Here is an 18,593-nt window from a genome sequence, read left to right on the forward strand (position 1 = left end):
TCTCTGGCAACCTAACCGATAGAATGAACCACCAGTCGGCTTGGGTGGCAACTCTAGATCCTTCCACGGGACTATATATCGTGGAAGGATAAAATACTGTTTTTAATGAAAATATGTCAATATTTTCTTTTATATGTTGGTAACCATGTTCTTACATGTTTGAGATGCTTTGAAAGCAAAAGCTGAACATTATAAGGCAATGTTGAATTTGATTTCATAATAGCAAGCTAGGACTGATGGTTTGGTTTGCTAAGCTAGCAAGTCTGTTTGGTTACCAAGGCAACTACTGTAGCTATCTAGTAAACTTGCTACCTACGTCAGTGGATGTTGTACATATTTCTACAGTAGTTACCTACATTTCAATCAGACTCCATGCGTTCTCTGAAAAATAATGAAACTCTGTGAAAGGTGAGTGACACTTTGCTAGCGCGTCGTGTCACACACCTTCCACGTCGGGCATTATTTCTCATTATAACGCATAGCCCCTTACTGATTATCCCTTACATAATGGCATGTGTACATGCAGTAAGAGTACAGTTGAATAGCCAGTGTAGATGTGCAGTGTTGGCTGTTGGAGTTATTGTCTGTCTGAAGGGTAGAGTTTCCAGCTTGCTGTCGAGGAGGAACCTTTAGGGAAGGGAATGGCTTGGGACCCTCAAGTGATGACAGGGAGAGACAGCCTGTGTGTGTGTGAGTGTGTGTCAACTAGCTCTCTGCACAGACCACTGTAAGCTCTACACAAATAAAACCTGTCCAACTCCACTTCCTCTTTCCACCGGTGGACACGTGGAGATAGGCCTCCCTTCCATCAGCAGTGTGTCTATGGAGACTCTATGGAGAGGATCAACCATCTGCTGAAACAGCAATAGACCTGCTTCCCCTGAGGGGGGTGCTACTAGCATGCTTTATCTGTGGTGTTTAGCTAAACTGGTTTGTATGATATACCGTATACAGTACAGCTGTTTAAAAGGCAGCTGTTTTTGAAGTCAATTGGTTGATTCATCTCAGTGATGTGACAATCATCTATAAGACAACCTATAGTTCCTTTATTTGCCCATTTCATTTAGTGACTGGTGTTGATATGGCATTGGTGGAGGGTTGACATTTCAACGAAAGTGCTTAAAGTTTGAACGGGATGAAGAAATGTGTCACCGATCTGCATTGCTCTTACCTGTTTGGAACAGTTGATAGCAATGCCGCCTCGGACCGGAAGGAATGAAAGAATCAGAACTCCTCAGGAATTTCCCTGGAAAAGAAGATGAGATGATGGATTTAGGTGATACCACCCCAACGATTGTCAATGTTTTTATTACCCATTTAGAGCCAACCATGTGATGGCAATACATGTGTCAATACGATCATGCATAGTATATGTGACTTCCGCATGGAGAGGATGTCAATGTGACACAAATGGGACCATATCCCCTATGGGCCCTGGTCAAAGGTAGTGCACTTTGTAGGGAACAAGGTGACATTTGAGACGCAACCAAATAATATTGACCAAGTAGCACTGAACACTGGAGTTCATATGCTTCACTGATTATACAGAATATCAAGAAAGGAAACAATTGTGTTACAAACAAAGCCCCTATGGAAGTTCAGAGAAGTCAGTGGTCGGACTCAGTGGTTTTCAGTTCATAAGTCCACCCAAAATAAACCTACACATATTTATGAAGTGACAGTTTCCTCATTATACAGTCACTGATATGTGCATTGCCCCCACCCATCCACTACCTCTATCTCTATTTCTCTCTCCCCCTCTCTCTCTCTCTCTCTCACACACACACACACAGTCTATCCATTCTCAGTCTAATCCTCTCTTTTTCTCTTTCCCTCTCTCACCCTCCCTCTCTCTGTCTGTGAGCAGCCTTAATTGATTTGTCTTCAGCTGCATATCGGTCGACAGCTGGGAGATAATGGGGACGTAAAGGAACACAGACGAGCCCCGAAGGACCAGAGAGAGCTCCTTCTCACCAACGACACACATTCACACACACAGAATCGCACAAGCTCTCACACGTACAAAACACAAGCTCCAACCCTCTCCAAACTCAAAAGGCCGGGGATAATTCAAAGTCTCAGCTCGTACTGTGTCCTTTCGTATTCTACCCACAACCGAGCCTTTGGTTTATTCTTCCACCTCATCACTTAAATATGCAAAATCATCTGTTTACTCTTCGACAGATCAAAGTTTGTCCCACCCTTCATTTTTTCCCTCTCAAGAGTTCTAAAAATGATTTATTTCATTATGCAAGCCAACAAAGAGCGGTGGCGTTCTGCTTCTTATAACCCGGCATTGGAGCTTGCTGATTAATTAGCTTGTATAATTAGCTTAATGATTTAGAGAAACACAGCTCCAGCCACCCAAGAAGCTATGCTAATGGTCTCCTGTCTACTGGAATTAAAATGCCCATAATGTCAGTACCCAAATAGTCGAGATAAGAACTATGAGTTAGTAGATAGGTGTCAGAGAATGTACTATTATTTAAATAAATGTAAAGGTGGTAGATCAGCTATACTATTGCAGATAGATTGTAGCTTCCATCAATGTAAATGTCTGCATCATTTCCAATACCTCATATTTTTTGTAAATATAATATATATATATATATATATATACAGTATATATAAAATCTCTTTCAAACATATTTTCCCCTACCCCTACCACCCCTCCTCTAATTGGAGTAAACTAATGAACAACAACACTTAGGCTTTTACGTCCAGCTTATACATACCATATATGTTCAGAGAATGTTCGTAATGTGCTGCAGCATCATGTTAGCTGATACTGTAGCAAGGTGATAGCAGATAGGAGCAGTACTGAATTTATTTATTTTTTCCTTGTGAACATAAACCATCACCAACTCAAGTGTCCATAGAATGACAGTCGGGTGTCCATACTAGGACAGTGCGGTATCCATAGTATGACAGTATGGTGTCCATGGTATGACAGTACGGTGTCTATATTAGGTCAGCCTCAGAGTCAACCAGAGTTTGTATCCCATACACTAGAGCAGTGGTTCTCAATCTCGGTCCTGGGGACCCAAAGGGGTGCAGTTTTGCTTTTGCCCTAGCACTACACACCTGATTCAAATCAACAACTCCTCATCAGGCTTTGATGATTTGAATCAGGTGTGTAGTGCTAGGGCAAAAACAAAACTGTCCACCCCTTTGGGTCCCCAGGACCAGGAGAACCACTGCACTAGAGTTACAAGTCATGTGACTGAATAAGGAAGTATGTTTTGAGAACCACTGCACTAGAGTTACAAGTCATGTGACTGAATAAGGAAGTATGTTTTGGAGCTGCTGAAAACGGTGGGGTTTCGCAAACACATCAGGATCAATACAGAGCAGCAGGGGTGTATTCATTAGTGCACACTGTAGCAAACTGTAGCAAAGCACTTTGCAATGCAAAACGTTTTGCCTACGAAATTAGAATTTTTGGTCCATTTGGTTCCTCGTGAATACACCTCAGGTGAACAAAGTTGGATAACCTCTTTACCTGTCTGTGTAATATTTTTCATTTACTGATAACAGTAGCTAAGTAGGAACATTTCTAGGCCTACTGTATCTCTATATACCCCTGATGCAAAATGTACAGAATATATACAGGTACCTGCCAAGATAAAGAAAACACTTGAGTAAATGAGGGATATAAAGTATATTGATAGCAGGTGCTTCCACACAAGTGTGGTTCCTGAGTTAATTAATCAATTAACATCCCATCATGCTTAGGGTCGTGTGTAGAAATGCCCAGTTGCCCATTATTTTGGCTACCATGACTAGAAGAAGAGATCTCAATGACTTTGAAAGAGGGGTCTTAAATGAGCATATGGTGGTTTAAGGTGTTTGTTGTGTGTCTAAGTTACGAGATCTCAAACCCAATTCAACACTTATTGGAGATTCTAGAGCGGCTCCTGAGACAGCGTTTTCCACCACCATCAACAAAACAACAAGTGATGGAATTCTCATGGAAGAATGGTGTTGCATCCCTCCAATAGAGTTCCAGACCCTTGTAGAATCTATGCCAAGGCACACTGAGGCTGTTCTGGTGGCTCATGGTGGCCCAACGCCCTATTAAGACACTTTGTTAGTGCTTCCTCTATTTTGGCATTTACCTGTATCTGTATATACACAGAAATCCATGTACATTCATCTTAGAAGACAAACAGCTTGACAGCAGATATCAATGGCATGCCACACACCCTTCTCCCTAAGACACACACACACACACAAACACACACATACAAACACACACACGCAGACATTAGGTATGCGGCAGCCCACACCGAGATTATGTCTTCTCCTCTCTTACCGACGGAAGCATCAGCATTCCCAACCACACCTGAAACATAAATCCCACATTTATGACCTTCCCATAACTGTAAGTAACGCTCAAGCAACAGGATCAGCTCATTAAAGCCACTGGGAGTGGAGAGGGAACGTTGCTCAAGCGCTAATGTGCAAGTACCCCTAAAAGGCAGGTCAAACGAGTGGGGTTGAAAAAACAAAAGGGAAAACAACGTTTTTCTACCGCTTGTAAAAACCACTGGCAGGGGACAGAAATGTATTGAACGCTTATACCAGACCAGGGCACAACATTTGAGTATTTTGTAGTTTATTTGAAAACACCAACTTCTCAAATACTCGAGGTAGTCGAATATAGATTATTTAGAGTTTCAATTAAAAGGCAACCATTTTTTTTTATATTCAAATACAGGTCTCAGGTCTCAGTATTTTGAATAGCTCTCAGAAAACCAGGTATTTGAATATATACAAGTTATTTGAAAACAGAAATGAATCTACTCCCTGACGAAGGCCATGCAGCCGAAACGCGTCAGAGTTTTTAAACTTTGTTTCCATTGAACATGACATGTAGATAAAGGCCTTTTAATTAATTATATGAAGAGTTCCTTGGTCCTCCTTTCTTTTTGATGACCAATTTACCCCTTTTACCAAAGAGCACCTTCTGTCTACCAACATCTACTACTGTGTTCCTTAGCAGCGCTTCCCTTCCTCCTTTTTCTAAAAATATATCTTTATTTGATGGCTGCCAAGTATTTGATGAAGAACCAAAAACTACAACAGTTAGTTGAATAAGTCTAAATATATGATCATAAGCACATGGTTTGGAGGGCTCTTAGATATGAATCTTAATATAGCCTGTAGCTTAGAATGAAATGCATGAGTGAATCACCTCAACATTAGAGTAGACCACTTTTGCCGCTTCAAAATGACTAACAAACATATTTGCATAATGAATGAGACATAAGGTATTACATTGACATCAAGTTCTTCTACATGTGTAGTAACTTAGTGATTATTATAATAGCAACATTGTTGTTACATAGGACTTCTATAATTGCATAATAATGGAGTTATTACATAAGTGGAATAAGGAACAGTCACTATTCCTCTTGTGGACAGTAGTTACAAAACCTCTCAGCTCATTGCTATGCAATTAAAATGCAATTACCAAAGTATTATGTAACAAAATGCCAATAAAATGTTATTCCAAATGTAATTAGAGTTTTATTACACAGGTACGAGAACAGTTTCATTTTAATTGTTACTGAGAACGCTAACATTAACAAAAATATGTCTTTTAAGTGTCGAAAAGAAACAAAATATGCCAAAACTGCCTTAAATCAACTGCAGCCAAGGTAGGTTGAAAATCATTTTTGCTTGTATTCTGAGTAAACTGTCCCTTTAAATATGTGTGTTTGAAACAAGAACACTTACCATCAGATGGACAAAGAGGTTAGTTTGCAAATGGCTTTGAATTACTCTGCAGTATTTTTAGGTATCAAAAAAAAAAATGTATACACTTTTTTTACTTTGTGGTATCCAATTGGTAGTTACAGTCTTGTCTCATCGCTGCAACTCTCGTACGGACTCGGGAGAGGCGAAGGTCGAGAGCCGTGCATTCTCTGAAACACGACCCAACCAAGCCGCACTGCTTCTTGATACAATGCCCGCTTAACCTGGAAGCCAGCCGCACCAATGTGTCAGAGGAAACACCGTACAACTGGCGACCGTGTCAGCGTGCATTGCGCCCGGGCCGCCACAGGAGTCTCTAGAGTGTGATGGGACAAGGACATCCCTGCTGGCCAAACCCTCCCCTAACCCGGGCGACGCTGGGCCAATTGTGCGCCGCCCCATGGATCTCCTGGTCGCGGCCAGCTGCGACAGAGCCTGGACTCGAACCAGGATCACTAGTGGCACAGCTAGCAACTGTGATGCATGTTGACAGGTTCATTCAGTAGTTGAGCATCACAACTAAGTTATACTTATCTGTACAATTTATCATTGGTTGTAAATGTGGTAATTTACTAGGCCGTCCGCCGCTGACGAGGTATAAAAGTCAGACTTGGACAAACATGAGATGGGAGGATGAATATGAAACCAGGATGGTTGGTTCTGATGGACCAGGCAGGTGAGGGGAGAGTGCATAAAAATGTTGTTAGCCGTAAAGGCATTTTAACGTTCCGGGCCGTCATGCCAGACAGAGAATGAAATATCTGTCAATGACAGGAAAGTAACATCACAATTCAAGTAGCCCTACATTTCAAATACACATCAATCTAACATAAAGATGCTCAAGATGATTAACTGATGACAATCTGATTGTAATGACACAAAGGAGTATAGAGTTAAATATACCTTTGACTGTTTCTTCAATGATAATCAAATAAAACAAACATTCAATTATCATAATAAGCTAATCATCAGTGATCACAAGTACTACTGCAAACACACAAACACTGGCTTAGCTTCCATTCATGCGTACACTACCAAATAACATTGGGAAAACATTACATGTAATATCCCCAGCACTACCAATCCCATCTAATTACAGAGTTTCAAGCAGCCTGTCTGAGCTGTGCTGAGCTGTGTTGCAAGCAGCAGGTGCAACGAACGGTATTCACTTGTGTGAGCGGAAAACATCACAGTTTGAGCTGACACCATTCTGTCAGAAACTCAGGCTTGCTTGTCAGCACTGTAGTCGGCTCTCCCGAAACAAGCCTATAAAAGCTACCAAAGGAAAGGAAGGAGCTGGTTTCTTTCCCCCGGTTCTCGGCCCCTACAACTGGCTCTGTGGCGCACGACTGCATCATCAACAGTTCAATATAGTGAGATTCTGTGCATCACATGTCAGATCAATGGACGTCAATGAGGGTAGCTGTTGATGCTAAAACTAACAGCCTGGCCAATAGCTTCTACCCCCAGACCATCAGGCAGCTGAATAGCCACCACTAGCTTCTACCCCCAGATCATCAGGCTGCTGAATAGCCAACACTAGCTTCTACCCCCAGACCATCAGGCTGCTGAATAGCCAACACTAGCTTCTACCCCCAGACCATCAGGCTGCTGAATAGTCAACACTAGCTAGCTGCTTCCCAAATAATAGCGCTGCAGTACTGTGAGGACAATGCCTTCACAACCCTCTAAATTAAGGGATTGTGTTTTGTACACATGGTTTCACACACACATGCACGCATGCACACACACACTTCAATGCAGGTGTACACAGATGTTATGGCTAGGCTTAATTCCTTTGAATTCAAATGTCCCCCAGTAAGTACTTCACAACCTGCATCCCTAAACATACAGCATTTGTGTGAACTGGAGAATGTGCTGCCTGCTCAAGGCCTGCTGGAGTGTATAGATGTATCTCCAAGGTAAGGCCATAGCAGTACAGTACAAAAAGCTAGCTCTTTGATTTGACTGCAATTGATGTTTAAAAAGGCAACTTCCCACCCGGTTGACAGCTTGCTTCCCTCAACCCCCTCCTTATGTTGCTCTGGCCTAGCACCTATCTCTCTCCATCTCTCCATGTGTGTCTCTCTCCACATCACTCTCTCTCCCTCCCTCCCTTTTCCCGAGTGTAGCGGTAAGCTAGCGCCGACGGGTAGCCCACCTCTTAGGTGTGTGTTACCAACCAGATAAAAGGCTGAAGGGGTGGTGGGGAAATGGAGGTGCTGAGGGGCTTTGATACTCAACCCATCACTTTTACACATTCCCTCCTTCTGCCTTCCATCAAAGCTTCCATCTGCAAAGTTCTCCATCGGTGCTTAAGACCACGCTCCTCCCAAAGGGGGTCATAATCTACTCAGCCAACGTGATCTCAATCATTCAAATGTCACATCGGCACGCGCGATAAACCTTCTATCAGCACACACAGAAGAGAGAGGAAGGGGGAAGGGAGGACGGGGAGAGAGAAAACACATTAAAGCCAAAGCAGAGGAATTAGATAAAGGAGGGGAGGGCACTCTCTTAGGAAATTCATCGCCCCGTTCAGTCCTCACTCTGTCTTCCATCTCTTTCGCTCTCTCTCTATATGTCTCTGTCTTTCTCTCTCTCTCTCTCTCTATATGTCTCTGTCTTTCTCTCTCTCTCTCTCTCTCTCTCTATCTCTCTTCCCGTCAGCTCTGCAGAAGATGATATCATTGATCATATTCTTTAAAATTCAGTTTCTGTTCCCTCTAAAAGGCTTCTCCCCTGTCTCCTTTCCTTCACGACCATTGACACCCATCTGCTATTTTTAGATCAGTGATCATGAAGGAATCAACGAAGAAAGAAAGAAAGAAAGAAGAAACGAAGGAGACAAATCCTTTGCAGTGTTATAGAACTGTAACTCTGCCTAAGTATGTGATTGCAATCCAATGAATTGAGATTGATTGATATTGGAAACATGATTCAATCAGAAAGAGTCAAAACTGTCATAACTAAGTTGTCCTTTTCCTTTCCTTCCTGATAGAATTTCCTCCTCTATCCCTCTGTCCTGATGTATTACTCTCGGAGCCATCAAAACCAAAGTCTACCCCTTTCAAATCTCATGAGCTCTCGGAGGCCGCTGAAAAAAGTAAACAGATTTGTTCTGAAAAATCTCTCGCATTTCCTATATAAATCCACTTGTCGCGGCATAAATCCTGGGAAGTCAGTGCCCCATGCCACTGCTTATTAGCTAGCTGGGGATCAATTTATCACCTTTGCCAGACAAAGGAACTGAAGCGGCTGGGGATAGACTCTCTGTGTTTGATTTATAGGGCACTTGGATAGAGAAGGCGTTTTTGGGTCATGCAAATTCAGAGCAGGTGAATTCACACACGCACGTGCGCACACACGCACACAGCACCTCCATTCTCTGGAATTAATTTTCTTGTCAGTGTTAGAGACTACGCTACAGTTTATGGGTGTGTGCATAAGTGGGTTGGGCGGTTGAGGATTGGGAGGGAGGGAGGGAGGAATACGGTACAGTTATTCACATAAAAAGGTTGAGTCCAATTTTTCTGAGGTCAGTTTTTGTGTGGTCCCTGATGGTTTGAGTTATACTTCAGGGAGCATATCAATTGATCCTAGATCTGTGCCTAAGGCTGACTGCCAAACTTCTACCTGAAGCGATTCACTAATATACGTTACACGTCTAACCCATAACCGAGGTTCTTTGCATGTAGTACCTCACCACCACCACTAGTCGGTGCTGTTGTTCCAAGAATGCCACAATCACTCCTGTGACCCACTTTCATGCTAGGGAAGGTACTGGAATGTGACTGCCATGACTGCCTCACCTCACCTGTGATAACCATCCTCCTCTGTCTTGTCTCCTCATAAAAAAAGGTACTACATATCTGTAACAGCTGTAACCGAGCACTCAAGGCTCTCGTTTGTAATTGTCCTCATGTAACTGAAAGGGGACGAGACAAGGGAGTTGGATAATGGGTTTTCAGATACGGTGATGTTGAGGAGTGGTGAGGAGAGGAGAGCTGCTGCTCTCAGTTGTTACAGGGAGGGTTTGACGAGTTGCATCACCTGACACTTGGATTGAAAGTGAAAGACAAACATCTCATCAGTACAGAGACTGAGGCACTTTTCAGTTGAGAACTTTGGGAGTAGTTGGAAAGATAAGTGTGAAGATTAACTGGTATCTACAATGTAATGGACAAAAGTTATGTTGTCCATGGTTCAATGATTTCATAATGTGTGTGAGTTGTTAGCCATGTGACATGTTCAAGTGTGAAGGACACATACTAATTGCAGACAAGTGACGGTGAACTGCTAGACTGTTTGTGCTTTTGTGTACATAATTGAATGCATACATGCAGTATTCTCCATATGTGTGTGCATGTACTGTCAGTATGAGTATCTATGTGCGCAAAAACAAGATGATCTCGTTCCCTCTCTTGATGCCTCTTGACAACAGGGTGTAGCTTGGTTGCCTCACTATCCTGTTGTCTTGGCTCCCGGCCACGCTCATCTCTCTCAATAACAAATTAGCCTGTTCCAAGTAGCACATTTCTCCCACACCTAAGGAATGGACAGATCTTAGCTGTGTGTGTGTGTGTGTGTGTGTGTGTGTGTGTGTGTGTGTGTGTGTGTGTGTGTGTGTGTGTGTGTGTGTGTGTGTGTGTGTGTGTGTGTGTGTGTGTGTGTGTGTGTGTGTGTGTGTGTGTGTGTGTGTGTGTGTGTGTGTGTGTTAGTCACAGCACTCTTTTAGCACTGGAGATCAGAAGACTAGCCGTTTGCTGAGTGGGCAGGAGGAGCGGGGGAGGATTGAGAGAGAGGGAGAGAGTTATCTAACATGATTAAGCAAGAATAATGAGAACAATGGAGAGGAGGACCACTTAAAAGTACTCTGACATGAGCCCTCTTGCAAAAAAGGATGAGTAACAATATAGCTGAATCACTTTTTTAAAGTTCTCTCCCCTACCTATCTCCATCTTCCTAACTCTTTTTTTCTCCCGCAATCTCAATTCATAGGGATTTATTGACTATGGAACATATGTTTACATTGCTAAAGCAAGTGAAATAGATAATAAACAAAAATGAAATAAGCAATCTAAAATAGTAAACAGTAAACATTACACTCATAAAAGTTTCAAAGGAATAGACATTTCAGATGTCATATTATGGCTATGTACAGTGTTATAACGATGTGCAAATAGTTAAAGTACAAAGGGAAAATAAATAAACATAAATATGGGTTGTATTTACAGTGGTGTTTGTTATTCACTGGTTGCCCTTTTCTTGTGGCAACAGGTCACAAATCTTGCTGCTGTGATCGCAAACTGTGGCATTTCACCCAATAGATATAGGATTTGTTTTCAAATTATTTGTGGATCTGTGTAATCTGAGGGAAATATGTGTCTCTAATATGGTCATACATTTTGCAGGAGGTTAGGAAGTGCAGCTCAGTTTCCACCTCATTTTGTGGGCACTGTGCACATAGCCTGTCTTTTCTTGAGAGCCAGGTCTAATATACGGCGGCCTCTCTCAGTAACAAGGCTATGCTCACTGAGTCTGTACATAGTCAAAGCTTTCCTTAATTTTGTGTCAGTCACTTTGGTCAGGTATTCTGTCACTGTGTACTCTCTGTTTAGGGCCAAACAGCATTCCAGTTTGTTCTGTTTTTTGGTAAATTCTTTCCAATGTGTCAAGTAATTATCTTTTTGTTTTCTCATTATTTGGTTGGGTCTAATTGTGTTGCTGTTGATGTCCTGTGGCTCTGTGGGGCTCTGTGGGTTCTGTTTGTGTTTGTGAACAGAGCCCCAGGACGAGCTTGCTTCTCTAGGTTAATCTCTCTGTAGGTGATGGCTTTGTTATGGAAGGTTTGGGAATTGCTTCCTTTTAGGTGGTTGTAGAATTTAACGGCTTGTTTCTGGATTTAGATCATTAGCGGGTATCGGCCTAATTCTGCTCTGCATGCATTATTTGGTGTTTTACGTTGTAAACATAGGATGTTTTTGCCCCATTGTGTTGTTTGTCCCATCTTGTGAATTCTTGGTTTTTGAGCAGACCCCAGACCTCACAACCATAAAGGGCAATGGGTTCAGTGAAACAGTGTTGTTTGATGAAGTCATTGTCTGTATAGTTTTTTGGCCATTTCCCCCAGCATTGTCCCAGCCATATCCGCGGCAGCAGGAAGTCCTCCACAATAGTATGGGGCTTGCCTGTCCTAGTCACTCGGTAGCTCACCATATAATACGCTTCTAGCCCCTTCTTATTAATGGTATATGTTGCTTTTATACATGTCTTACTACACGAAAGTTGTCTTAATTCTCGCTCAAAAACTCCCATGGCTTATTTTTCAAATTGTCATGTTTCGTTTATAAATGTCTCCGAAAGAGTGAAGGTTTTATTGAGTTGTGAGATAGTACTTTTGCACATATAACACACTGTGGCTGAGGAAAGGCACTACTCCCAATATAAGTGAACCCCAAATCAACGTAGTTCTCATCATATTTGCACCTCTTCGATGGTCCAACGTCCCTGTCCGTTGTTCGTAGCTTTCCTGGGTAAGGGGGCAGTAGCTCATCGGATGTATCAGATTCACAACTGTCAGTGTCCATGCTAGCTGGGCTACAGACTGTTCTAGTGCCCTCGCCATTTCGTTGATATTCATGTTGAAGAGGGTGGGGCTCAAGCTGCATCCCTGTCTCACCCCCACAGCGCTGTATAAAGAAATGTGTTTTTTGCCAATTTTAACTGAATGTTTTTCCCGCAACACTGTTTTCCATTAATCTGTATATCAGACCCTCATGCCAAATTGAGCCAAAAGCTTTTTTTAAATCAACAAATCATGAGAAGACTTTGCCTTTGTTTTGGTTTGTTTGTTTGTAAATTAGGGTATGCAGAGTGAATATGTGGTCTGTCGTACAGTAATTGGGTAAAAAGCCCATTTAACATTTGCTCAGAGCATTGTTTGCACTGAGGAAATGTATGAGTCTGCTGTTAATGATAATAAAGATACATTTCCCAAGGTTGCTGGTCAAGCATATCCCGCTATAGTTATTGGGGTCAAATTTGTCTCCACTTTTGTGGATTGGGGTGATCAGGCCTTGGTTCCAAATATTGTGGAAGTTGCCAGAGCTGAGGATCATGTTAAATAGTTTAAGAATAGCCTATTGGAATTTGTGGTCTGTATATTTTATAATTTCAAGTAGGATACCATCAACACCACAGGCCTTTTTGGTTCTGATACTCTTTAATAACTGATTCTAAGATTTGTAACTGATCATGTACAGTGCATTCATATTCAGACCCCTTGACTTTTCCCACATTTTGTTATGTTACAGCCTTATTATAAAATGGATTAAATGATCCCCCCCCCCCTCATCAATCTACACACAATACCCCATAATGACAAAGCAAAAATAGGCTTTTAGAATTTTTGCAAATTTATAAAAAATAAAAAACAGATACCATTTTTACGTAAGTATTCAGACCCTTTGCTATGAGACTCGAAATTGAGCTCAGGTGCATCTTGTTTCCATTCATCATCCTTGAGATGGTTCTACAACTTGATTGGAGTCCACATGTAGTAAATTCAATTGATTGGACATGATTTGGAAAGGCACACATCTGTATAGGGTCCCACAGTTGACAGCGCAAGTCAGAGCAAAAACCAAGCAATGAAGTCATATAAATTGTCCAGAGAGCTCTGTGACAGGATTGTGTCTAGGCACAGATCTGGGGAAGGGTACCAAAATAATTCTGCTGCATTGAAGGACCCAAAGAACCCAGTGGCCTCCATCATTCTTAAATGTAAGAAGTTTGGAAGCACCAAGACTCTTACTAGAGGTGGCCGCTCGTCTAAACTGAGCTATCGGGGGAGATAGGCCTTGGTCGGTGAGGTGATGAAGAACTCGATGGTCACTCTGACAGAGCTCCAGAGTTCTGTAGAGATGGGAGAAACTTCCAGAAGGACAACCATCTCAGCAGCACTCCACCAATTAGGCCTTTATGTTAGAGTGGCCAGACGGAAACCAATCCTTCGTAAAAGGCACATGACAGGCCACTTGGAGTTTGCCAAAAGGCACCTAAAGGACTCTCAGACCATGAGAAACAAGATCCTCAGGTCTGATGAAACCTGAATGCCTGAATGCCAAGCATTACGTCTGGAGGAAACCTGGTACCATCCCTACGGTGATGCATGGTGGTGGCAGCTTCATGCTGTGGGAATGTTTTTCAGCTACAGGGACTGGAAGACAAGTCAGGATCGAGGGAAAGAAAAACGGAGAAAAGTACAGAGAGATCCTTGATGAAAACCTGGTCCAGAGCGCTCAGGACCTCAGACTGGGGCGAAGGTTCACCTTCCAACAGGACAACGAAGCTATGCACAGTCAAGACAACGCAGGAGTGGCTTCGGGACAAGTCTCTGAATGTCCTTGAGTGGCCCAACCCGATCGGCTCATCTCTTCAATCGGTCCTATGATTGAGTGTTGTCTGACCCAGGGGTGCGAAGGTGAACGGCAAGGCACTGGAGCGACCAACCACCCTTGCTGTCTCTGCCTAGCCGACTCTCCTTTCTCCACTGGGATTCTCTGCCTCTGACCCTATTATGGGGGCTGAGTCACTGGCTTACGAGTGCTCTTCCACGCTGTGCCTAGGAGGGGTCGTGATCTTCCTGTCCCGTACTGCACCCCCCCGGGCTCGTGTGGTGGAGGAGATCTTTGTGTGATATACTCAGCCTTGTCCCAGTGTAGTAAGTTGGTGGTCTTTTGATATCCCTCTAGTGGTGTAGGGGCAGTGCTTTGTCAAAGTGGGTGGGGTTATATCCTGCCTGGTTGGCCCTGTCTGGGGGTATCATCGTACGGGGCCACAGTGTCCCCCGACCCACTCATGTCTTTTCTGCAATAGTCTATGTGCCGGGGGGCTAGGGTCAGTTTGTTATATCTGGTGTAATTCTCTTCTCTTATCTGGTGTCCTGTGTGAATTTAAGCATGCTCTCTCTAATTCTCTCTCTCTCTTCCTCTCTCCCTCCCTGAGCCCTAGGATAATGCCTGAGGACTACCTGGCATGATGACTCCTGGCTGTCCCCAGTCCACCTGGTCATGCTGCCGCTCCAGTTTCAACTGCTCTGCCTGCAGCTATGGAACTCTGACCTGTTCACCGGACGTGCTACCTTGTCCCGGACGTGCTGTTTTTGACTCTCTCTCTCTCTCTCTACCGCACCTGCTGTCTCGATCTCTGAATGCTCGGCTATGAAAAGCCAACTGACATTTACTCCTGAGGTACTGACCTGTTGCACCCTCTACAACCACTGTGATTATTATTTGACCCTGCTGGTCATCTATGAACATTTGAATATTTTGAAGAACAATCTGGCCTTAATGGCAATGTACTGTTATAATCTCCACCCCTCAGAGCCTGGTTCGTCTCTAGGTTTCTTCCTAAGTTCCTGCCTTTCTAGAGAGTTTTTCATAGCCATTGTGCCTCTACATCTGCATTGCTTGCTGTTTGGGGTATTAGGCTGGGTTTCTGTAAAGCATTTTGTGACATCTGCTGATGTAAAAAGGGCTTTATAAATACATTTGATTGATTGATTGATCTCTGGCGAGACATTAAAAGAGCTGTGCAGCGACGCTCCCCATCCAACCTGACAGAGCTTGTGAGGATCTGCAGAGAAGAATGGGAGAAACTCCCCAAATACAGGTATGCCAAGCTTGTAACGTCATACCCAAGAAGACTCAAGGCTCTACCCACTGCCAAAGGTGCTTCAAGAAAGTATTGAGTAAAGGGTCTGAATACTTATGTAAATGTGATATTTACGGGAGGGTTTTCATAAATTTGCAAACATTTCTAAAAACATGTTTTTGCTTTGTCAGTGTGTAGATTGATGAGGGAAAAACTTATTTAATCCATTTTAGAATAGGGCTGAATACTTTCCAAATCTACTGCATATGTTTTGGCTGTTTGTTCTTTGTTATCGAGCCAAAGACTTCTGTAACCGTAATAGCCTTGGTTTCATGCATGTTAACATTAGAAGCCTCCTCCCTAAGTTTGTTTTAATCACTGCTTTAGCACACTCTGCCAACCCGGATGTCCTAGCCGTGTCTGAATCCTGGCTTAGGAAGACCTCCAAAAACTCTGAAATCTCCATCCCTAACTACAACATTTTCAGACAAGATAGAACGACCAAAGGGGGCGGTGTTGCAATCTACTGCAGAGATAGCCTGCAGAGTTCTGTCCTACTATCCAGGTCTGTCCCCAAACATTTTTAACTTCTACTTTTAAAAATCCACCTCTCTAAAAACAAGTCTCTCACCGTTGCCGCCTGCTATAGACTACCCTCTGCCCCCAGCTGTGCTCTGGACACCATATGTGAACTGATTGCCCCACATCTATCTTCAGAGCTTGTGCTGCTAGGTGACCTAAACTGGGACATGCTTAACACCCCAGCCATCCTACAATCTAAGCTTGATGCCCTCAATCTCACACAAGTTATCAATGAACCCACCAGGTACCACCCCAAAGCCGTAAACACGGGCACCCTCATAGATATCATCCTAACCAACTTGCCCTCAAATACACCTCTGCTGTATTCAACCAAGATCTCAGCGATCACTGCCTCATTGCCTGCATCCGTAATGGGTCAGCGGTCAAACGGCCTGCACTCATCACTGTCAAACGCTCCCTGAAACACTTCAGCGAGCAGGCCTTTCTAATCGACCAGGCCCGGGTATCCTGGAAGGATACTGACCTCATCCCGTCAGTAGAGGATGCCTGGTTATTTAAAAAAAAATGCCTTCCTCACCATCTTAAATAAGCATGCCCCATTCAAGAAATTTAGAACCAGGAACAGATATAGCCCTTGGTTCTCTCCAGACCTGACTGCCCTTAACCAACAGAAAAACATCCTATGCCGTTCTGCATTAGCATCGAACAGCCCCCGTGATATGCAACTTTTTAGTGAAGTTAGAAACCAATATACACAGGCAGTTAGAAAAGCCAAGGCTAGCTTTTTCAAGAAGAAATTTGCTTCCTGCAACACAAACTCAAAAAAGTTCTGGGACACTGTAAAGTCCATGGAGAATAAGAACACCTCCTCCCAGCTGTCCACTGCACTGAGGATAGGAAACACTGTCACCACCAATAAATCCACTATAATTGAGAATTTCAATAAGCATTTTTATACGGCTGGCCATGCTTTCCACCTGGCTACCCCTACCCCGGTCAACAGCACTGCACCGCCCACAGCAACTCGCCCAAGCCTTCCCCATTTCTCCTTCTCCCAAATCCAGTCAGCTGATGTTCTGAAAGAGCTGCAAAATCTGGACCCCTACAAATCAGCCGGGCTAGACAATCTGGACCCTTTCTTTCTAAAACTATCTGCCGAAATTGTTGCAACCCCTATTACTAGCCTGTTCAACCTCTCTTTCGTGTCGTCTGAGATTCCCAAAGATTGGAAAGCAGCTGCAGTCATCCCCCTCTTCAAAGCGGGGGACACTCTTGACCCAAACTGCTACAGACCTATATCTATCCTACCCTGCCTTTCTAAGGTCTTCGAAAGCCAAGTCAACAAACAGATTACCGACAATTCCGAATCACACCGCACCTTCTCCGCTATGCAATCTGGTTTCAGAGCTGGTCAATGGGTGCACCTCAGCCACGCTCAAGGTCCTAAACGATATCTTAACCGCCATCGATAAGAAACAATACTGTGTAGCCGTATTCATTGACCTGGCCAAGGCTTTCGACTCTGTCAATCACCACATCCTCATCGGCAGACTCGATAGCCTTGGTTTCTCAAATGATTGTCTCGCCTGGTTCACCAACTACTTCTCTGATAGATTTCAGTGTGTCAAATCGGAGGGCCTGTTTTCCGGGCCTCTGGCAGTCCCTATGGGGGTGCCACAGGGTTAAATTCTTGGGCCGACTCTCTTCTCTGTATACATCAATGATGTCGCTCTTGCTGCTGGTGAGTCTCTGATCCACCTCTACGCAGACGACACCATTCTGTATACTTCTGGCCCTTCTTTGGACACTGTGTTAACTTCTCTGGGGCAGGTGGGACGCAAACGGCCAACAGCCAGGGAAGATACAGCGAGCCATATTCAAATAACATGATATAAAAATCTAACTTTCATTAAATCACACATGTAAGATACCAAATTAAAGCTACACTCATTGTGAATCCAGCCAACATGTCAGATTTCAAAAAAGGTTTTCGGCGAAAGCATAAGATGCTATTATCTGATGATAGCACATCAGTAAACAAACAGAGTAGCATATTTCAACACTGCAAGCACGACACAAAACGCAGAAATAAAATATATAAATCATGCCTTACCTTTGACTAAATTATTTTGTTGGCACTCCAATATGTCCCATAAACATCACAAATGGTCCTTTTGTTCGATTAATTCCGTCGATATATATCCAAAATGTCAATTTATTCGGACCGTTTTATCCAGAAAAACACAGCTTCCAACTTTCGCCAAGTCACTACAAAATATATCAAAAGTTACATGTAAATTTACCAAAACATTTCAAACTACTTTTGTCATACAACGTTAGGTATTTTTAAACGTTAATAAAACGAAATCAAACTGACGCAACTTTTTTCATAACGTGACTCTCTCCAAAAATGTACTTCATGTGACCCTCATTTACGATAGCCCTACTTCTTCAGTACACAAAGGAATAACCTCAACCGATTTCCAAGGACTGGTGACATCCAGTGGAAGCGGTAGGAACTGCAAGCAAGTCCATTAGAAATCTGGTGTCTCTAAAAACTCATTGAAAAGACAGTGACATCAAAAAAATACAAATTCTGAATGGTTTGTCCTGCTACATAAGTTATGTTATTC

The 18,593-nt window shown here is 43.1% G+C and overlaps 1 protein-coding gene across 37 annotated transcripts in view; it reads right to left on the minus strand.

The window, feature by feature from the left end:
- LOC139561502 (receptor-type tyrosine-protein phosphatase delta-like) overlaps positions 1-18,593 on the minus strand; it is a 600,941-nt gene that overhangs the window by 374,449 nt on the left and 207,899 nt on the right. For all 37 annotated transcript variants that reach the window (XM_071378643.1, XM_071378677.1, XM_071378668.1 and 34 more), the window contains exon 5: positions 1,172-1,246. The gene's annotated coding sequence lies outside the window, so the exon portion shown is untranslated. The remainder of the gene's footprint in view (positions 1-1,171; positions 1,247-18,593) is intronic.

The sequence above is a fragment of the Salvelinus alpinus genome, chromosome 31, assembly GCF_045679555.1.
Source record: "Salvelinus alpinus chromosome 31, SLU_Salpinus.1, whole genome shotgun sequence".
Taxonomy (NCBI): Eukaryota; Metazoa; Chordata; class Actinopteri; order Salmoniformes; family Salmonidae; genus Salvelinus; species Salvelinus alpinus.